This window comes from Podarcis liolepis (genome assembly GCF_965112155.1).
Source record: "Podarcis liolepis genome assembly, chromosome: 10".
Lineage (NCBI taxonomy): Eukaryota > Metazoa > Chordata > Lepidosauria > Squamata > Lacertidae > Podarcis > Podarcis liolepis.
In genome coordinates this window covers 32,349,496-32,368,774 of record NC_139562.1, presented here as the reverse complement: position 1 = coordinate 32,368,774, position 19,279 = coordinate 32,349,496, and the positions used below count along the sequence as shown (strand labels likewise).

The 19,279-nt window shown below is 43.3% G+C and overlaps 1 protein-coding gene across 8 annotated transcripts in view; it reads left to right on the top strand.

Moving 5' to 3' along the window:
• The window catches only part of TCF20 (transcription factor 20), a 201,662-nt gene that overhangs the window by 18,206 nt on the left and 164,177 nt on the right, over positions 1 to 19,279 (top strand). For 5 of the 8 annotated variants that reach the window (XM_083462632.1, XM_083462644.1, XM_083462643.1 and 2 more), the window contains exon 2: positions 13,440 to 13,505. The gene's annotated coding sequence lies outside the window, so the exon portion shown is untranslated. Of the gene's footprint in view, positions 1 to 11,802; positions 12,155 to 12,291; positions 12,597 to 13,439; positions 13,506 to 19,279 lie in introns of those variants that run through there. The other 3 variants (XM_083462645.1, XM_083462640.1, XM_083462646.1) reach the window with 2 other exon arrangements.

Genomic DNA, 19,279 nt, shown 5'->3' with positions numbered 1-19,279 from the left:
ATGCCTGTCACCTGGCAGGTTATATTTAGTTATTACATTTCTATTCCATCTCATCCATTAAGCTTACGCAGTGCTCAAATTACAGGTGGGCCAGAGGGGCCCTGCCTCGCTTTTCCTTTGTGACTGTCCCCTTAGCTTTTTTTTTAAAAAGAAGGAAAAGGGCCACAATCCAAACACTAGACTCAAGGAGGACAACAATTTCACCAATAGAAATATACTTATGCAGGAGGTTACGTTCTGGGGCCCCTCATGCATAAGTGAAATCACGTAAAGCAGGGAGAACCCTCTAAAAAACCTCTAAATGCCTATTTCCCCCTTCTCCCCAGCTTTCTCTCTAAATATGCAGATGTGAAGTTCTGGGGCTGGCAGGAGCATACAGGACATGTAGGAAAGCAAGTGCTGCTGGTGTGCTACCTGTGGGGAGGTTGAGCAGCCTAAACAAAGCCCCACTGAGATTTGGGGCTTCCTCCACCCACACTGACGCCCTCTTCGGGCTCTGGGAAGAGTCTGCCTGCGAGCCACAAGAACTCTCCAGCTCTCTCCCGCCATTTCTGGTTATGATTCTAATTATTTCTTTCTTTCCCGGTGCTGTGCATGTACATGCTCATGTGCAAGTTGATTCCACGTAAATGGGGAGGCGCCTATACAGTAATACCTTGGTTCTCAAATGCCTTGGTACTCAAACAACTTGGAACCCAAACACTGCAAACACGAAAGTAAGTGTTCCAGTTTGCAAACTTTTTTCAGAAGCCGAATGTGCTCCGTTTTGAGTGTTATGCTTCTGATTTGAGTGTTATGGTTCCAATTTGAGTGTTACGCTGAGGCCCATCTGTTTTTGCTATTTATTTATTATTATTATTATTTGCCTTTTTGTATTTGCAGCTCTCTTTTTTTGTTTTTGTGACTGTGCGGAACCCAGTTCAGCTACTGATTGATAGATTGTGTGAATGCAGTACATTGTTTATCACTTTCATTTTATGGATCAGTGGTCTCATTAGACAGCAAAATTCATGTTAAGTTGCTTTTTATGGGGGTTGTTTTTAAAAGTCTGGAACGGACTAATCCATTTTCCATTACTTTATATGGGAAAGCGCGCCTTGGTTTTGGAACACTTTGGTTTTGGAATGGACTTCCGGAATGGATTAAGTTTGAGAACCAAGGTACCACTGTATTAACAATTGCATATTTGTATACCTGATGTATCAGCCCAAAAATGTTGTTCAGTTAGAAGAACTATTACTTTTGAAGCCTGCTTGTTGCTAAACCAGATCATCGTTTAGCTTAGTACAGTCTTCCGTGAGTGACAGTAGGTCTCAAAAGTCCTACACAGAGGTCTTTTGTGGGCCCTCCGCCCAAGCTCCTTTTAACTGGAGATAATGATGAATTGAACTTGGGGCCCTCCTGCATGCAAGACATGTGCTCTGCCTCTGGGCTATGGTCCCAAGAGTGGTGGTTTTGTACAAGACGGATGACTGGCATTTCAAGTAGAATGTATTGTGCCATTCCTGTAAATTCACATATTTTATTAACAGTTAAAAGGTAATTTCAAATACAGTGGACCCTCCAGATACGAATTAAATTTGTTCCGGGGATCCATCCGCAACCCAAAAAGCCCGTAGGCAGAGGTGTATACTCTTCCGGGTTTGCCACGATCATAACCCATAGGTTACGTATCCAGAGCAGTACATAACTAGAGGGTCCACTGTAAAGGGGGTGGAAATGGGGTTCTGCTTGTGCTCCAGAGCTGGAATGGGTTTTGTGAATCCCTTGTCTTGGAACTTGGACAATATATTCTGTAGCATGCATTTGCCCAACAGAGGCGTATGGAGAAAGGATTGCATGGAGTGTCTATTTTCACTGCCTTGCGTCTGTTCTTGAGGAGGCTTTCAGGAACTTCTAGTCTGGAACTTTCACCTTTGATAAACTCACACAAATAATTCCAGAGTTTCTCATATATTTGCTTTACTTTAGGGACTTAAGTGGGCAGCTACTTTGGAATTCTGTTTTTGAAAAGACTATGAAGAAACTGGGTTATTGTAAATCCCAGTAGCAAATATTTTAGATGTATATAATTAGTGCCAAATGCCCCTGCAATACTGTGGTTTGAGTTGTACGCCATCTCTTCTCAGTCCCCACCCTCTACTCAGTTCTCCCTCCCCTTCCAGTGAAGTGACTTGAGAGCTGGGGGGGGGAGGTGTTTGGATTTTTTTAAACTGCTCCTATATTTCCCCCTACCCTTTAGCATTTGACTATGGGATGTAGGTGGGCACATTTTTGTTTTACTTTAAGCAGACAGTGTACAAGCTCAATGAGCCTGACACTTTATGAAGATGAGGGGCATGACTCATGAGTATTTTTTATTAAAACTACTTTCAAATTTTCAGAATGTACATGTTCATGTTTTGGTGTCATAAATACTAAAGCGTTGATATTCATATATCTCTTCCTCTTCAAATAGATATGAGAGTTTCCTTTCAGTGCCAAAAGGTTGCTCTAGTCAATTTATAGCTAACTTTAAAGCAATACGAAAAATGGATTAAGAACAAGAGGAAAAAAAATCTTGCATTAAAAAACAGAGTGGAGTTAATGACATTTATAGCCAGCCAAAAGCTGTGCAGAACAAAAATGTTTTAATGGTCCACCTAAAATTAGGCAGTGGCGGGGGTGGGGGGGTGGAATGAACCAAGTATAACTTCCCAGTCTAAGCAGACTTTCAAAATAATTCATTGCATACTAACTTAGCTACAGCTGTGACTATTTGTTAAGGGGTAGACAAAGTGAAGCCATTCAGATGGTATTGGACTACGACTCCCTTAATGCCTTGCGATTGGTGATGCTGGCAGGGTCTGATGGGAACTGGAGTCCGATAACATCGGAAGGCACCGTGCTGGCTGCACCACACCTTGTATTGTAGGTGGGCGTTATAATTTACTCCTGTGTTTTGGCTTTTGAAGGTTTATTTCTCTGCAACGTGGAAGTGGAACAAGTGTACTGCAGAGCCACATTTCCACAATGCCTTGCTCTGAGGAGGCGTCCCTTCTCAGAGCAAGGAAGGCCCCAGCACAGGGGAGGTGAAGGAGAGATGGAGGTGGTGATGGCAGGGGGAGTCTGTGGCTTCGGCTACCTGGCATACAGCATCTGGCACTGGAAGCAACTGTATGGGTTAAAACACAAAACTGAGGAGAGTTTCAGTAACAGTTTCTAACCTGGTTTTCTGTGATTTGCTAGACAGTAGAGGAGCTATTGAAAAGCGCAGCTCCAAAGCCCTACTGAGCGAACAAAACTAGCTACACGGTTCTTTGGATCCTAGCCACAGTATTAGGCAGAAATACATTAAACCAAGCTGATATTTGATGGATTGTCATTCCCAGCCTGGTGTCCCCATCTGCCCCAGCCAGCACACAGGGCAAGAGGCTGAGGAAAGCTGGGGTGGGGGATAGAGCCCACAGGGTCCCGGGCACTATCTCCCACAGCCACAGGCCCGTTACACTTAGCTGTTCTGTTGTGATTATTGTGAATTATTGGACCCAAAGTACAACAAGCAGGTTGTGGGAGTTTTTGCAGTGAAACCTAAAAATGCACATGCAGTATACAGTGGTACCTTGGGTGACATACGCTTCAGGTTACACACGCTTCAGGTTACAGACTCCGCTAACCCAGAAATAGTGCCTCGGGTTAAGAACTTTGCTTCAGGATGAGAACAGAAATCGTGCTCCGGCGGCGCGGCAGTAGCAGGAGGCCCCATTAGCTAAAGTGGTGCTGCAGGCTAAGAACAGTTTCAGGTTAAGAACGGATCTCCGGAACGAATTAAGTACTTAGCCCGAGGTACCACTGTATGTTAGTTAATGCCTGAAGAGGCTAAGACCATAGACCTGAATTTGCTAGAGAAGGCTCCACTAGGTCACGCTCCCTCACCTTTGGGGAGGGTGGAGGTAAAGGTTTTCCTGTTTCCATTTCTCTCTCTTCTTCACACCATGTGAGCAGACAGATATACCTAGGCTCTACTCCGAGCCCAGACTCCCATTTGGAACTGACTTTGTATTTTGTACTCAAAAAGTTTTTACCTGTGCTAACTTTGCTGTTGCGTTGGCTGATGCATTAATGAAACTTCGAATTATGTGAGTAAAACATTTAAACTTACTAAAGTGTGTGGTCTATTCACTGTGAAAGGGGTTAAGACAGGGGAAAGATAAAGCAACACATTTTAAGTGTCTAAAATGAGTTATTTAAAGGTCTAATAACCTATTTTTTCTGTGCTAGACAAACGTAATACATGCTTGTGTTTCTAAACTCTGCTGGGGGCTCTTTTGATTAAAGAGTGAGCCAAGCCCCATGCTTTTTAAATTCAGCCAGCCAGCTGTTTCTTTTGTAGTTTTCCCCATACATAGGACTTCAGGATTAAAAACACAATCCCATCACAGGTCTCTTCCACTCACCTGGAACCTCTGGCAATGAAGATATAGGAATGCCCCCCTTCCCGCATACATCCAGTCCATAGCCCAACAACTCAGACCAGACAGCACTTACTCATAGCCATTGTGTATCCCACTTTGTGCAGGTGGGTCTGGATTGCAGCCACTATTCTCTTCAGCTTCTTTGAGGATTATTCTCTCTTGTATTTATATTTCTTAGCAACTACTTGAGGACATATTGTCTCATTGAATTGTACCTAATGAAAAGCCTTGTTGATGGCTTTGTAGTCACTGGTGCTGAGGGCCTAGCAGCACCTTCCTGTGTTTTCGTGGGTTATGATCCTGTGAAACTATGATGATAGCCATTAGCTAACTTGCTGGAACAAGTGGTCTGTCCATGGTACACTGCCACCACCTCTCTTTGTGTGGATGAGGCCAAGCTCCAACCTTGGCAGCCGCGGAGCCTCACCCGTCTGTGTGGACACATCTTGAGCGCAGATGGCTTTGTGTAAACTGTTATGGGCTTGCTCTGCATTCACATTAGCATTGCTTGACTTAAAAGTAATTTTAGACTCTGTTCAGAGGCTTTCTGGGCACCTGTCCCAGAGTTCCCTGCAGAGATTCCCAAAACAGTACACCGTGGGTGGGACATTTCAAACAGGCAGCATCCACATTAGGATGGAAGCAGCTGAGAGAGAAACAGTTCCGAGTTAAGTAAGCGTTTGGCCCTGCTGAAATGTGATTTGCTCAGAACCGTGTGACGTAAGAATGTAAATAATTTGGAACGGTGGTATGGACAAACAGCACCACATTCCTAGGGAGAAAAAGAGACATGTTGCATGGAAATTCTATTTTGCAGGCCCACATGATTAAATGGAATTGCAAGCAGAGAGTATCTCAGAAAACTGCCGGTTTTTAATCTGCTTTTTATAAATCCTTGCTTTTAATTATAAAATAGCTGTTGGGAGAAATTGTAATGACTACTCAAAACAGTCAAACTGGAAGGGGGAGGCGGGGCTAAGCTAGAAGGACTCCCAAGTGCCCCTTTGTACCCCTGCGTAAATGGGCTGCAACCCACATAGCACCTCATGGCCATGGACACCAAGCCTCCTGCCCCCATTAGCACACCTGGCTAAATGCTGAGCCAGGAGTACAGAGAGAGCATCAGAAAGTGACTAAAAACAACTGGGCCATTTCCAATAGCTACACCTCTCCCCATCCTATGTCATTCAAAGCTTTATCTTTTAGGCGGGGGTGGGGCTTAGACATGGGGAGGAATTGTCACTGCTACACTGAAATTCTCATTGGAGAAAAATGGTTAGGAGTGGGGGGTGTAGGTGTACTTTTAGAGAGTTTTAATTTGTCTTTTGCCACTCTTTGATGTTATATACCTTCTATCTGTATTCCTGCTGGGCTAGGACTGTTTGTTGGTAGATCGCTTTGCATTCATGGCCATGAGAAGAAGAAGGTTTTCTGGATTTTGGGGGTTTTTTTGTGGGGGAGAATAATTACGTTTCCTGGATTTTTGCATTTCCAATGCCTTAAATGGATTGGGATCTGATTTAACATGTTTATTTGACCTGTCTTTAGTAAGCAAAACTAAAAATAGTATTAATGACATGTTAATGTTTGTTTTTCCAATGACCTGAGCATTTAAATTGAAATATTTTATTAGGAAACAATACAAATCACACACTAACCACAGCTGTGGGCAGTGACGGAGTACCAGAGATACACTAGTCATGAATAGACCCCTTACTTACTAGTAGACCAATGACTATGGGTGTGTACATGCATACTGCGCTGTTGCTCTTCAGCCTGGACCCAAAGCTTTTGGTGACATTGCTCTCACTGGTGAGCCGCTCCACCTCCTTCTCTGAAAGTTCCAGGGGTTCTTCACAGGGTTCGAAACTCCCATTTTTCTAGGTGCATTTTTTGTGATAGGGAATTTCATTAGCACAAGCAGTTTCTGAGCTCTGGGTGCAGTACTGTGCCTAAGATTTCAGACTAAAAACTGCAGAGTGGAAGGAAAGGAGGACTCTTTTCTGCCTCCCCACTTCCAGCTACTCTCTGAAGACTGGAGAAGAGACCCTCTGAAAAATATTAGGAGGGTAGGCAGGGGAAGGAGTAGAGCACGTGAAAAATGAACATAATATCTTAGCTGCAGTTCATTCATTTTCGGCTTTCTATGCTTGTTATTTAAAAAGTGTGCCTAAACATTCCGTTGTTGCGCCCATAACCTAGGTTTAAGGTGCCATTTAGCTCCTAACTTTCATATCTCAGTTTCTAACACTGGTTCTTCATCAAGTACAGACCCTCCAAGTGTCCCTATTTTCCAGGGACAGTGCCTGATTTCGAGAAGCTGTCCCAGTTTCTGATTTGATCCTGGAATGTCCTACTTTTCTTTAGGATGTCCATTTATCATTGGAGAAATGTAAGGAGTGTATGGAGTTATCCGATCCCTGAGCCGTCTGAAGGCAGCCCTGTATAGGAAAGTGTTTTAATGTTCAATGTTTTATTGTGTTTTTATATGTGTTGGAAGCTGCCCAGAGTGGCTGGGGCAACCCAGTCAGATGGGTGGGGTATAAATGTTAAAATTATTATTATGGAATGGAATGGAATGTCCCTATTTCAGAGAAATGTTGTAGGGTATTCAGGTAGCAACCTAGAGGGCCCCTCTGGGAGATCCTCAGAGTTGGAGGCCCTGCCTGCTCCTCACGGTCTTCATGCTGTGGGCATGTCCAGTTCATCCTCCAAGAACTCCATGCCTGCTTCTAAGTCAGGCACAGCCATGACATTATGCAAACTAGCCTATGCAAGCCAAGGTCTTGTGTGCTTTCCCTCTCCCCTCTCTTCCAGGGCAGCCACAAGAAAGATTGAAAGCTTTTGCTTCCATTTCCAACTGTCCACATTTTAGCATTAAGTTTCAATCAAAAGTTGGTAAAACCTGAGCATGTTTCATTGAAACAAGCTGGTTTTGTGAACCGCAGTTTGGCTTATTTCAATAAAGAACAATTGACTAACATAGTTTGTTTGGGTTTGGACATATAAACTGGTTAGTCAAAACAGAAGTGAAAGTTTCCAATTATTCCTCATGGACGTGCTTAAGAACGAGAGGGAAGTGAGGCTTGTCTAGGCTTGTTCTCATGATGATTAACCATAGTTTATAATAAACAATAATTTATAGTGATGTCCAAACACAGTCATAGTTTTCTATGCATAAAGTTGTGTTGGGGCCAGGAGTGATCCCAAACCTGGCATGAGGAAAAATATGCTGACAAACATGGCAGTTCCCCACTGTACCACAATCCCATTTTTCACTCATTTTTGTCTTTGCTTCAGAGCGGCTTCTGTTTGATTCTGCTGTCATTAAGTGATGAACATGCACGTGTGAATCTATATTTAATGTTAGGGCTAAGTATGTTACAGAAACTCAAAACCTTCTGTCTTTAATATTGTGCACTGATGACCAGTGAACTAAGAATGGAGGCAAACACTTATCCTCTCTTCAACAGATGGACACTAGCAAATTATAAATAATTTTGGCACATGTCTTTGATCACTTCTCAGATTATAGACAATAAAAGCTACTCACTACCTCCTTCATCTTGGACTTGCCATGCTTTTTAAAATTAGTATGGATACAGACCACAGCCTGCTAACTGAAATCTGAGCAGATAGGCACTGTCCATTTCGCTCTTTGCTTAGTATCCTGCACTGCGATTTTTACTGCTCACTTCCTCTCTTCAATTGAGCAGAGAGATGGGGTTTCCACTGTATCCCTTGGGAGCCTATGCATCAATCTAATAGACTTCACTGTCGGGAAACATTTCCTAGAGATTTGCTTTAATCATTGGTGTCAGATTCCTGTCCTCTGGCATGGCATTTCTCCTTTTGCCTACATCAGTTCAGGTTCCTGTGTTTATAATAGTAGCTGCTCAGCTGACCATTTCTCTTTACCTGCTGAACAAGCTCTTGTCAGCTGTAGGCTCTTGTGGTTTTACTCTGGAGGCATTTCCATGTATGCAGGGAAATGCATAATCAGAGGGACATTGGTTTTGTGAGACGAGCTCTCTGAACCCACTGCAACAGGCAAATTGCAATAAAGACAGAATTGCATGACTACAACCTGTTGCAACAGTTAAAATTTGTGTCATTAGCCAGACCCAACATGTCTCCGGAATTGGGATATAGCTAAGCTCTTAATGCCTGTTAAATTACTGGTGCTATGTGCTATTAATAATAATAAAAACAAGTCTTCAGTCCACATATCCCCCTGACAAAGAAACAAGTACAACATCCCATCATTTTCCTCAGATAGTATCTATTTACCGTCAACCAGAATTCTTCAGACATTGGCCTTTTTCTGGTGGTAGTACTGTATTAGTTTACTACCAAACACGTTTCTGCCTTTGCATGAATTCCTGGATGGCATCTGAGACTGCCCTATCTTGGGATTTGGCATGGTGCCTTGTAGTTAATAAGGTGTTCTGAGAAGAGATTGGAAGCAGCTACTCATCTCTCTGATTGCTCGGAAGACCAAAAAGGACAAAGGGGGGGGGGGGAGGAAACTTTTTCCTATGTAACTGTAGGCTCCTAAAGACTGCAGCAAGGATGAAAATGAAAAGTTGCATAAGTTTGTAGACCCCAAGTTTTCCATTTCTCCCACACAGCAACTACTGCTTGTCATGGGGCTGTTATTTATTAATATAAAGTAACCATAAAAACAGAAATACAAAATGAACTTGCAGATACAACCATAAAATTATCAAACACTTTGCAGCTGCAGCAGGTTAAAAATCCTACAGACTGTATTTTAACATAAGGATACTTTATTGTTTATCAAGAATGGCAAAAGTATTGTTCATGAGTGTGTGCTTGCTGAGAGTTGTAAAAACCACACATGCTTTAGGGTATCTCTTGCTTGTTGTTGTTTCATGTTTGCATCTTGCTTTTCCTCTTAGGAACTCAGGGCTGTGTACATTGTTTTCCCCTTCTCTTTTTATTTTCACAATAACCCTGTGATGTAAGCTAGGCTGAGAGTTGGTAGTTCAGACACCAGAGTTATTAAACTGCACATACTTAGAGTATTGTTTTGCTTGTTGTAATTGATCAGGGTTGGCAAACCTTTTTGTTTTGTTTTGGTATTTCGCCGAAGACACATATCTTTACCCTGGCACTTGAAGTGTATATTTTTAGGACCCACCTTGTTTGTGTGTAAGTTGTTTTACACTGTTTTTAATATATGTTTTAATGTTGTAATCCACCCTGTTGTAATCCACTTTAGGGTGAAGGGCGGGTAATTAATAATAATAATAATCAGGAATATGACCCATTGCAGTTGAAGTGGTGGTGGGGCTACTTTTCTGGCATGCTTATTTTTCTTTACAGGATCTGTGAATGACTATCTGTCTATGAATATTTGCATTTTCCTTTTCCTCCAGGAGCTCAAGGTTGTGTACAGTGGCCTTCCCTCCCCCTTTTGTGAGGTAGACTATGCTAATATACGTACTTACATAAGCAACAGTTATTGTCAATAGATTACCAGGGGGTGTATGGGTGGGTGTTTGTGTGCAGGGCCCCCAAACCACATACAATATACTAGGCCCAGTAAATGCTGTTGGCATACCGAGATGTGAGTGAATGAAGCATTGCAGTTTCTCACTAAATGCCTGGTATGGAAGCACCCTGGGGGGTTAAAGAAATGTTATTCCTTTTATACTGTCTCTCCTGCAAAGCTTTTCAAGTTCAAGGCCCCTTTGAAGAGAAACTTCATATAAGAACTGCACAAAAGTCTGTAGCTAGGTTTCCTTTGGAGGAGTACCTTTTGTTTTTAATTTGTTCAGCTTGAAATTAGAGGTGGGCGAGAGTGAAGAGTACTGAGTTCTAATCTGCAGGTCCAAGGTCAGAATCCATGGGTGTAGCTCTACTCCTCATGGGGGTCACATGGCTTAAGAAGTGGAAATATCCCTCCCATGAATTTTTAGGTATGCAAGATTAAGTTGAGAGATTTGGGATGGTCACCCAATGGGGTATAGGTCTGTCAGAACAACTAAGTGAATTAAAGCCAGTAGCTGGTGGTGATCTCTGGAGGATTAAAAGAAAAACACAGGGCCTTGCAGAACCTTCAGATCTCTTAATTCCTGGGAAGCCAAGAACTGCAAATTGACTCCTTAAATGCCAAAATCTAGGCACACAGTGACCCCCGCTGTTCCCCTCTATTATCGGTAGAGAGAGTTGTATTTGGAAAGGAAAGAGAAACAATGTTTGTACTTCTGGGCTTGACAAGGGCCTATGCAGTACAAGAATCAGGCTAGGAAACACAGATCTCAAAAGCCAGGCCACAGAGCAAGGCTACCTTTTTCAGCCGTGGGCCGGTCCACCGTCCCTCAAACCATGTGGTGGGCTGGACTATATTTTGGTGGGGGAAATGAACAAATTCCTATGCTCCACAAATAACCCAGAGGTGTATTTTAAATAAAAGGACACATTCTACTCGTGTAAAAACATGCTGATTCCCAGACCGTCCATGAGCCATATTTTGAAGGCGAATGAGCCACATCCGGTCCCCGGGCCTTAGGTTGCCTACCCCTGCTATGGACCTATTAAGGGAGGCACAGATTTCTCCCTGACCCTTCCAAAAAGCCCCCACCAGCAGGTTATTTAACGTTGTGTATTTACTATGGATAATTCGGGGGTGAGGGGAACCTTTCTTTCCACTTTCACCCTCTCTCTCTTTGTATATTTCTACCAGCATGCTTCTCTGGGCTTAATTCTTGTTTAATATCTTAGTGTCTTTTAATGACAGCGGGAGCTGCAGGTTGCTCTCTGTGGGAGGCAGTGGGAGGCTGTGCTTGAGGTAAAGAGACTTGATTAAATACTGCTTTTCTGTGCCATGATTCTTTTCCTCCTTGTTAGGGGGGAAATAGTAGATATTCTTGCTATATTAATGTATATACCGGTAGCTTCATTTGTTTATCCATCTAATATAAGGGGCACATCAGAGTTCTTAGTATGACACATACATTTAGTTTTCTTAGCCAAGCGAGAATTGCTAACAATAACTTGCTTTTGAAAATCTTGGTGGGAGAAAATGGGCACCATGTTAGGAAGCCAAATAAGTGATATTTCGGAAGTTCCTATACCCACTTCCATTTCTCTCTTCTAGAATGTTCCATGGGCTAAGAAAATCAGGGGTGAGTCTGCCTCAGACTACAATGTTTGTGCCAGGAGAGAATATATCCGTTTTCTAGAATAATTCCTGCATATTTTAGGAAGAAGATAATCCCCCACTTCATAATTGAGTGGTAGAAAGGAGACAGAGATGACACATTTAATATAGTCTAGGCAGGGGGTTACATTTATTTGTGTAAACAGTGGTTTAGAATGCACTGTACAGTCCTTGCCTCTTCAGCTAAAACACTGTTTAGGTGGAAAATGAAATTAGCCTGGTGGTCGGAATTTTTCCCGTGAGGACACTCTTTGAAACAAATCTTGCGATGCAGACCTTATTACTCCAGGGGGAGGAAGTTGACCGAACTTGGGAGAGAAACGAGAACAGGGCATTGCAATCTTGCAGTCATGCCTGAGAGTGTATTGATAGAACTGTGGAATCCAGGGGAGCAGCATGGCAGGAGACGTGCCAGGCTGAGCGAGAGATACACTGAAAGAGTTATGTGGGAAGATTTGCGGGTCAGAGCTGAAATGCCCTGACAGAGCGACGCCGTGGAGAAATTTGCACAGTGAGAATCAGATTGGCTTTTGTAGAATGAAATGCTGCGTAACTCATGTCAGGGAAAGAGAAGGGAGACAGAGACAGAGAGAAAGTGCAAACAACGGCAGGCTCTGTCTGTCTGTCTGTCTGTCTGTCTGTCTGTCTGTCTCTTTCTCGCTCCCTCTCAGGGTCTGATTAAATAGAGCTGCCAGAAGAGGTCAGCCCTTGTTGACTTGCTGACAGCTTGGGTGGAAGGCGATATGATTTGGAAGGGAAGTGATATTGATCACATATTAAAACAAAACAATCCTCTTCCAAGCCGGGTGATAATGAAGTGAGGGTAGCTGGTTTTTAAGTGTTTCCTAAACATCCATGGAAGGAGGAGGGGAGGAACCCAGGCATAATGCGAATGTCAGGAGCTGGCAAGGAGGAATCCAGTTGCTTCTCTTTCCCAGCAGCTGATGTTCAAGGTGGGTATTTATTTGCCAGAATGTTTTTGTTCTCTCAGGTTTAGCTGGTAAATCAATGGCTATTAGCTGCCAGAGATAAATATTCATATTCAGTGTACCTCAGATGCTGGGAGCAAGCCACAAGGGACAGCTACCCCCATCTTGCTCTATTGGTGAGCTGCCCTAAGGCAAGGATGGGAGACAGTGTGGGACTGTGAGACTCTTCGTCTGATCTGGCATAAGCAGCTCTTATGCAGCTGCCTGTGCCTTCACCATATAATGAAGGGGCTCTTGATTCAAGTTACGCTGGGCTTAATCAAGGTGACACGCTCCATATCTCAGGGAAGGGACCTTCTTTTATGTTGGCTGAGTGACAGCTCTTTTTCATGACTACTGTATATATTTTGCATAAGGAGGAAGATATCGGATACGATTTGGTTTGGATTTCATGACATACTTCTATTTGCATTTCCTGCAACACTCTTTAAATGTACAATATGCTTTATAATTTTTCATCAGTTCTCAAATCTGGTAGTAGCGATAGTGACTTGCCTAAGGCCATCTAGTGAGCTGTGGTCTGAGCTTGTCATTCTTTTTCATTCTCCAACCCCATCTTTCCTTTAAGATGCTCAGAGTGCATGGGAGTGCCTCCATTTTATCCTCAGAATAACCCAGTGAAGGGGGCTAGGGGAGAGAGTGACTGGCCTGAGGCTGCACAGGGAACTGCATGGCTAGTAGATTAAAATATATGAAATAATAGAAATATGTAACCTCTGCTGGTGCTTAGGTATTTTTAACCTGATAGACACATCTTAACAATTTGCATTAACATTCTCATAAAAGTTCTTTCTTATTTTGTTTTAGTGACTTCTCTGCCTCTGTTTTGACAATGATCCTCAAAGGACTTTTCCCTTCTTCACAGAGGATAAGGTATGAAATAGACATTTTTTGTTGGGGATATTTATAATGCAAAGTGTATATAAGACTTATCCTTTCCTAGTATTTATTTAGACTGCTGGAGGGATGGATTGATATTTATTGTGAGCTTCAGGGATCACTTCACAGAGTGCAGAGGTGAGGAACCTTAGGTATAGAGAACCTCCAGATGTTCCCATCTAGTGCTTGGGCCTCTGCTGACACCACACCTCCTGCAAGGCTTCCTCTCCCAAGCCAAGCTGATCATTGGCCATGTTTTTCACCCCCCTTTAGTAGTTTACCTAGGTGGAGTGTGTCATTGAACTTTTGTCTGAATGGAGGACAGAGAGGGGATGTCCATGTGTGTTGAAACAAGCCTACCATGTTGTTGTTGTTGTTTAGTCGTTTAGTCATGTCTTACTCTTCGTGACCGCCAGGCACTTCTGTCTTGCACTGCCTCCCGCGGGTCAGACTCATGTTTGTAGCTTCGAGAACACCGTCCAACCATCTCGTCCTCTGTCGTCCCCTTCTCCTTGTGCCCTCCATCTTTCCCAACATCAGGGTCTTTTCCAGGGAGTCTTCTCATGAGGTGGCCAAAGTATTGGAGCCTCAGCTTCACGATCTGTCCTTCCACTGAGCACTCAGGGCTGATTTCCTTAAGAATGGATAGGTTTGATCTTCTTGCAGTCCATGGGACTCTCAAGAGTCTCCTCCAGCACCATAATTCAAAAGCATCAATTCTTCGGCAATCAGCCTTCTTTATGGTCCAGCTCTCACTTCCATACATCACTACTGGGAAAACGATGGCTTTAACTATAGGGACCTTTGTTGGCAAGGTGATGTCTCTGTTTTTTAAGATTCAAGGTTTGCCATCGCCTTTCTCCCAAGGAGCAGGCGTCTTTTAATTTCATGACTGCTGTCACCATCTGCACTGATCATGGAGCCCAAGAAAGTAAAATCTCTCACTGCCTCCATTTCTTCCCCTTCTATTTGCCAGGAGGTGATGGGCCCAGTGGCCATGATCTTCGTAAGCCTACCATAGAGAGATAAAATGTACATTAGTTGCTCTACATGTGTTTTTATTGCTATTTCTGTTGTCTGGTCTTGGGCTGTAATAAAGATTGATGATCATTAGTTGCTCTGCCCACTCTTGCCTCTGTCTTCACCCACCACTGGTATATGTCCCCCAGAAGGTTGCCTTGAAAGGAATGCAGTTCTCAGGCTCAAAAGGCTATAACCCAATATAGCGCACACATACCAAAAGGTAATGCGTGTGCATGGCATACACATTATTACAGGTGCCTATATACCAGGGCACTGAAACTGGAAGCAGAGGCCTGCTGTACTTATATGAATTGGCTAACATGCACTTGTTGCAGTATGGTGTGTGAGGTGGCTGTTCACTGATTACTGAGGACACAGAAATCTTAAGGCTTCTTCATTAAAATATTTATGTCGGTCATATTTAAACTAGAGAAATACGGAAGCAGAAGCTTTTAAAATCAGACGCAATTAAAATTCTTCTCCTCTTCCAATCTTCCCTGAAGTTGCCACTTTACTCTTCAGTTACATTCTGTTAACATGGATGAGACCTGAATTTCAAATGGAATGAAGCATAAACCAAAATGTTTTGAAACAGACTTTCAGCCCCTCAAAGACCTACTTTTTACAGTTATACACTAAGGCACAAATGCAGCAAAGCCTCGTCTCTTGCCACCTTGCAGATCAACATTTCAAAGCCTCATGCTTCGCAGCTGCTATAGCAACTCCTTTGGGTTCTGGAAAAACATACACACTAAAATACATCAAGCTCTGCTACACGTATCATAACTCAGTTCCTTCTTTTGGGTTGCCTGTCAAATCTGAGCTGCTGGTTCTGGCTCAGTTTAATAGAAAAGGCACTGGATTGATGCCTGTGTGTCTATATAAAGATTCACATAGCAAAGAGTTTAAAGCTGATCCATTGGTAGGGTCTCCTGGCCTTGCTTATGTAACTCCTGTTTTAAAAAGGGAAGTGCAGGTCAGTAGAAAATGACTGGTGACATGTGTCTCCTGGAAGTCTGCAGATAAAAAGAGGCAGAAGTATGGCTCATTTGCTAATCTAATAACTCCCCATCCAGATTTTCCCTGTATCTCCATCTCCTCACTTGTAGATTTCCCTCCGACCCTATTTTGCTGTCCCTTAAGTGGCATCGAGGGGTGTAGGGAACTGCAGTCAGTAAATCGCATCCTACAATTCACAGTGGCTGCTGCTAAATCAGCTAGCTGAGCACCTGCTGTCTGAAAGCTAATGGAACTGAATAGCTGGGTTTTCAATCTTAAAGCAACAGAGACAAGTAAAAGAAACAAACATCACAGAATGTTATACAGTCTGCCCTAATTTGGCTTACGAAAACATCAGAAATGTTTCTTTCTTTTTAGTGCAATAGAAAGTGCAAACCCAAACTTCTAAGCATGAGATGTACTTTTAGTAATCGTATGCTTGATCAGGTAACCTTAGATAACAGCCCCGTTCATCACTCTGTTTCTATGATCAAGTGGGTATTCTGAAGCTGAAAACAGCTAAATGTCAGCAATAGGGCCAGGCAATAACTTTTTCAACATCGTGATATATAACCAGCTAAATATTGCAATATATTGATATATCACGATTTCTGAAATAAGGAAGGAACTATGCAGAGGCGAACAGGACAATGTCCTGGCAACTGCTACCACTTAAGGGTCTAAAACTGATCAATCACCTCATGGTCACTTTCAGCAGCAGGCAAGCCAAAATGCATCCAAATGAGACTTTTGGGTTTGGGCTTGGCTACCAAATGGTGGTATTCAGGCCAAAGGATGCTAATGAGTCATAGTGAATACCAATAATCTGGGACTGCCACACTGCCAGCAGGCTTGCTAGGCGGTGGCAGTAGCAGCAACAGCAGCATGGCTGCGGCAGAATGAACAATGGCGGGGGAGGGGAGAGCCTGGTAACAGTGCCGCAATAATCAGCAGCCTGCGAAGCCTTCTCATGGTGGCAGCAGCAGTAGTGGCCTGCAAGGCCTTGTGGCAGTGGCAAAAGTGGCAACGGCCTGCAAGGCCTTGTCATGGTGGTGGCAGTAGCGGTGGCCTGTGAGGCCTTGTGGTGGCAGCAGGAGATGGTGGCAGAAGCAGACATGGCCTGTGAGACCTTGCAGAGGCAGGCTGCCACAGCTTCTCCCACCACCTCCCACTACCTCCAAGAAGCCTCGCAGGCCGCTGCCACTTCTTGCCACCATGACGAGGCCTCGCAAGCCCCATTGCTTGTGTTGCCACGAGGCCTTGCAGGCTGCCACTACTATTGCTGCCATCTCCCATTGCCATCGCAAGGTCTCACAGGATGCTGCTACTGCCGTCACCTGCTGTCACTGCCACGAATCCCTGCAGGCACTACTGCTTCTGCTGCCAAATCCTGTTGCCACTGCGAGGCCTCGCAGGCCAATGCCATTACTGTTGTCACTTGTCATCACCTCTGCAAGGCCTTGCAGGCTGCTGCCAACACTCCTTGTCACTGCTGTGAGGCCTTGCTGCCGCCTCCAGTTGTGTAACTGAGTGTGTGATTATTGATAATATTGTCATTTATCTGTTTTAGACCCCTAAGTAGTAGCAGTTGCCTGGACGTTGTTCTGTCTGCCTCTGTGTAGTTCCATCCTTATTTCAAACATTGTGGTAGCTTGCAGTGTTTAGCTGCTGATAACATTGCAGTTTTTAGCTGGAGATATTGTGAGGTTTAGGTGGTGATAATGTTGCAGTGTTTAGCTGGTAAGGTATTGTGATGTTGAAAACCAGATATCGCCTAGCCCTTACACACATTGTGAGTCACAATATATTGCCAGCTCAAATATTATGAAACAATTATGATGTGAACTTCAAACCAGTTTTGGACGATATATCAATATATCGCCCAGCCCTAGTGAGCAAACAAGCTAGGTAATTAGGGGAATCTTAATTTACCTCCTTTAACCTGGGATAGATAAGTATACAGTTGAGTTGCAACCTTGCATGTGGTCTTTTGTCTTTTCATTTCCTTAAAATCATCTTACCATTTCAGTTTAAAGCCAATTTCAAAGTTGTTAGTGATTTTTCATCAATTTTTCCACTGTGTCGACCTTTGGAAACACTTTCCTGTTTTGGTGACCATGACAGGATATCCCATGGTAGCCTGCTTTACTCTCCGCTGCACAGTGTCTTATTACCTGCATCGAACCACTGGGGTTTTTCGGATGTGTGGAGTATGTAATGCCTTAATAACGCCAGTTTATTTGCAGCATGGCAGTGGATTAACTGTATGCATATGATCTTATTTGCAAAAGCTGCTGTAAACTATGGGATAGAAGTATTGTGCAAAATGTCTCCAGTTTTGAAATTAATATCTTTTTCTTCTTCTTGGTAAATGGGACACCTTATTGAGAGAGAAATTCTGTATCTTTACAAGCCAATATCTCAAAGGTAAAAAAAAAACACCCTGGATTTTTGGCAAAGTAAACAGTAGCGCTGAAATAAATGGCAGCACAATCGTGATATTGAGCATTCAGAAGTGGGTGGAATTTACAATTCACTGCACATACATACACAGAGTAGCGTGAGAGAGAATAATGCAATGCGGCATGACTAAATCCTACCAGAATTCCATGCCAATGTAAACAAGGTTTTTTGGATCAGGATAACACCACCAAATAAGCTCTCAGGTGCCCCAGGCCATTGAACAAGCCCTTGCTGAGGGTGGCTCATGGCCATTCAGTAGTAAACTTGGTCTGTAATGCTCAGCTGCTGAAATGTTTCTGATTCAGTAACGTTTCCTTGAAATTAACCAGTCTTCTTGTATTGTTGGGCTTTGTGCATTGTGAAGTTTGCGGGGGGCGGGGGGGCGGAGAGAACCAGGAGAAGGGTAGCTTAGCTTAGGAGTTTAAAAAGTCAATTGCACTTGATATCTTGTATAGATCTTGAAACCTATTATTTGCAAAACTACTGTTCAGGCCTACCTTTTGAGGGGCGGCTTTGCCTCTAGATGAATCTTGTGCATAGAAATTAATTTTGCTAAAACAATCCCTCTCTCTTCTGTTGCCATGGTAATGTGTCCCTCCTCCACTGCTGCATCGTCTTCTTGTAGCTTCCCTCAACATCCTTAAGTCCTTACATACAGTATATGTATATATAATTCTGACTTGTTTCTGGCCAGTCTCTTATAAAAGAAAAGAAAAAAATCAAACTGACATGAGTTCTGTGCACCCTATTTTTGTTAAATAATGGAGTTCCACTCCTTCACTGTCTAATTCACTAAAGGATAATACTAAGAACTGTACTAGACTGGTGGCTGGCCAGAACTTGTGAACAGCACAGCAAAATGGATAACTTTAAGCAAAGGAAAATGTTTATTTTGGGTGCGGTGGGGAAGGTAGAGAACAAAAAAATAAGGCATGTTTGAAACCTCCCCTACCCCACAAAATAACATGGCAACTTGTCCAACTTGGACAGATCTAATGACATGGGGTGGGGAGATATACCATTGCTATTCCTTTGAAATGGCTTTTGTATCCCTGGTGAGGAAGAACACAGAAAATCCCCAAATGCCATAAAGAGGGAAGACACGCCCCCCAGCATCCCTCCAAAGCCCACCAATCAGGGACTGTGCTGATGTGACACCCACATGCTGTCCACACATGGAGGGAGCCAGTTAACTCAGCCCCAACACACGCACTGCATCACAACACACATAACATGCAAAATGATGCTGCAATGCCCCCAATCTGTTAATCTAGTGAGTACCT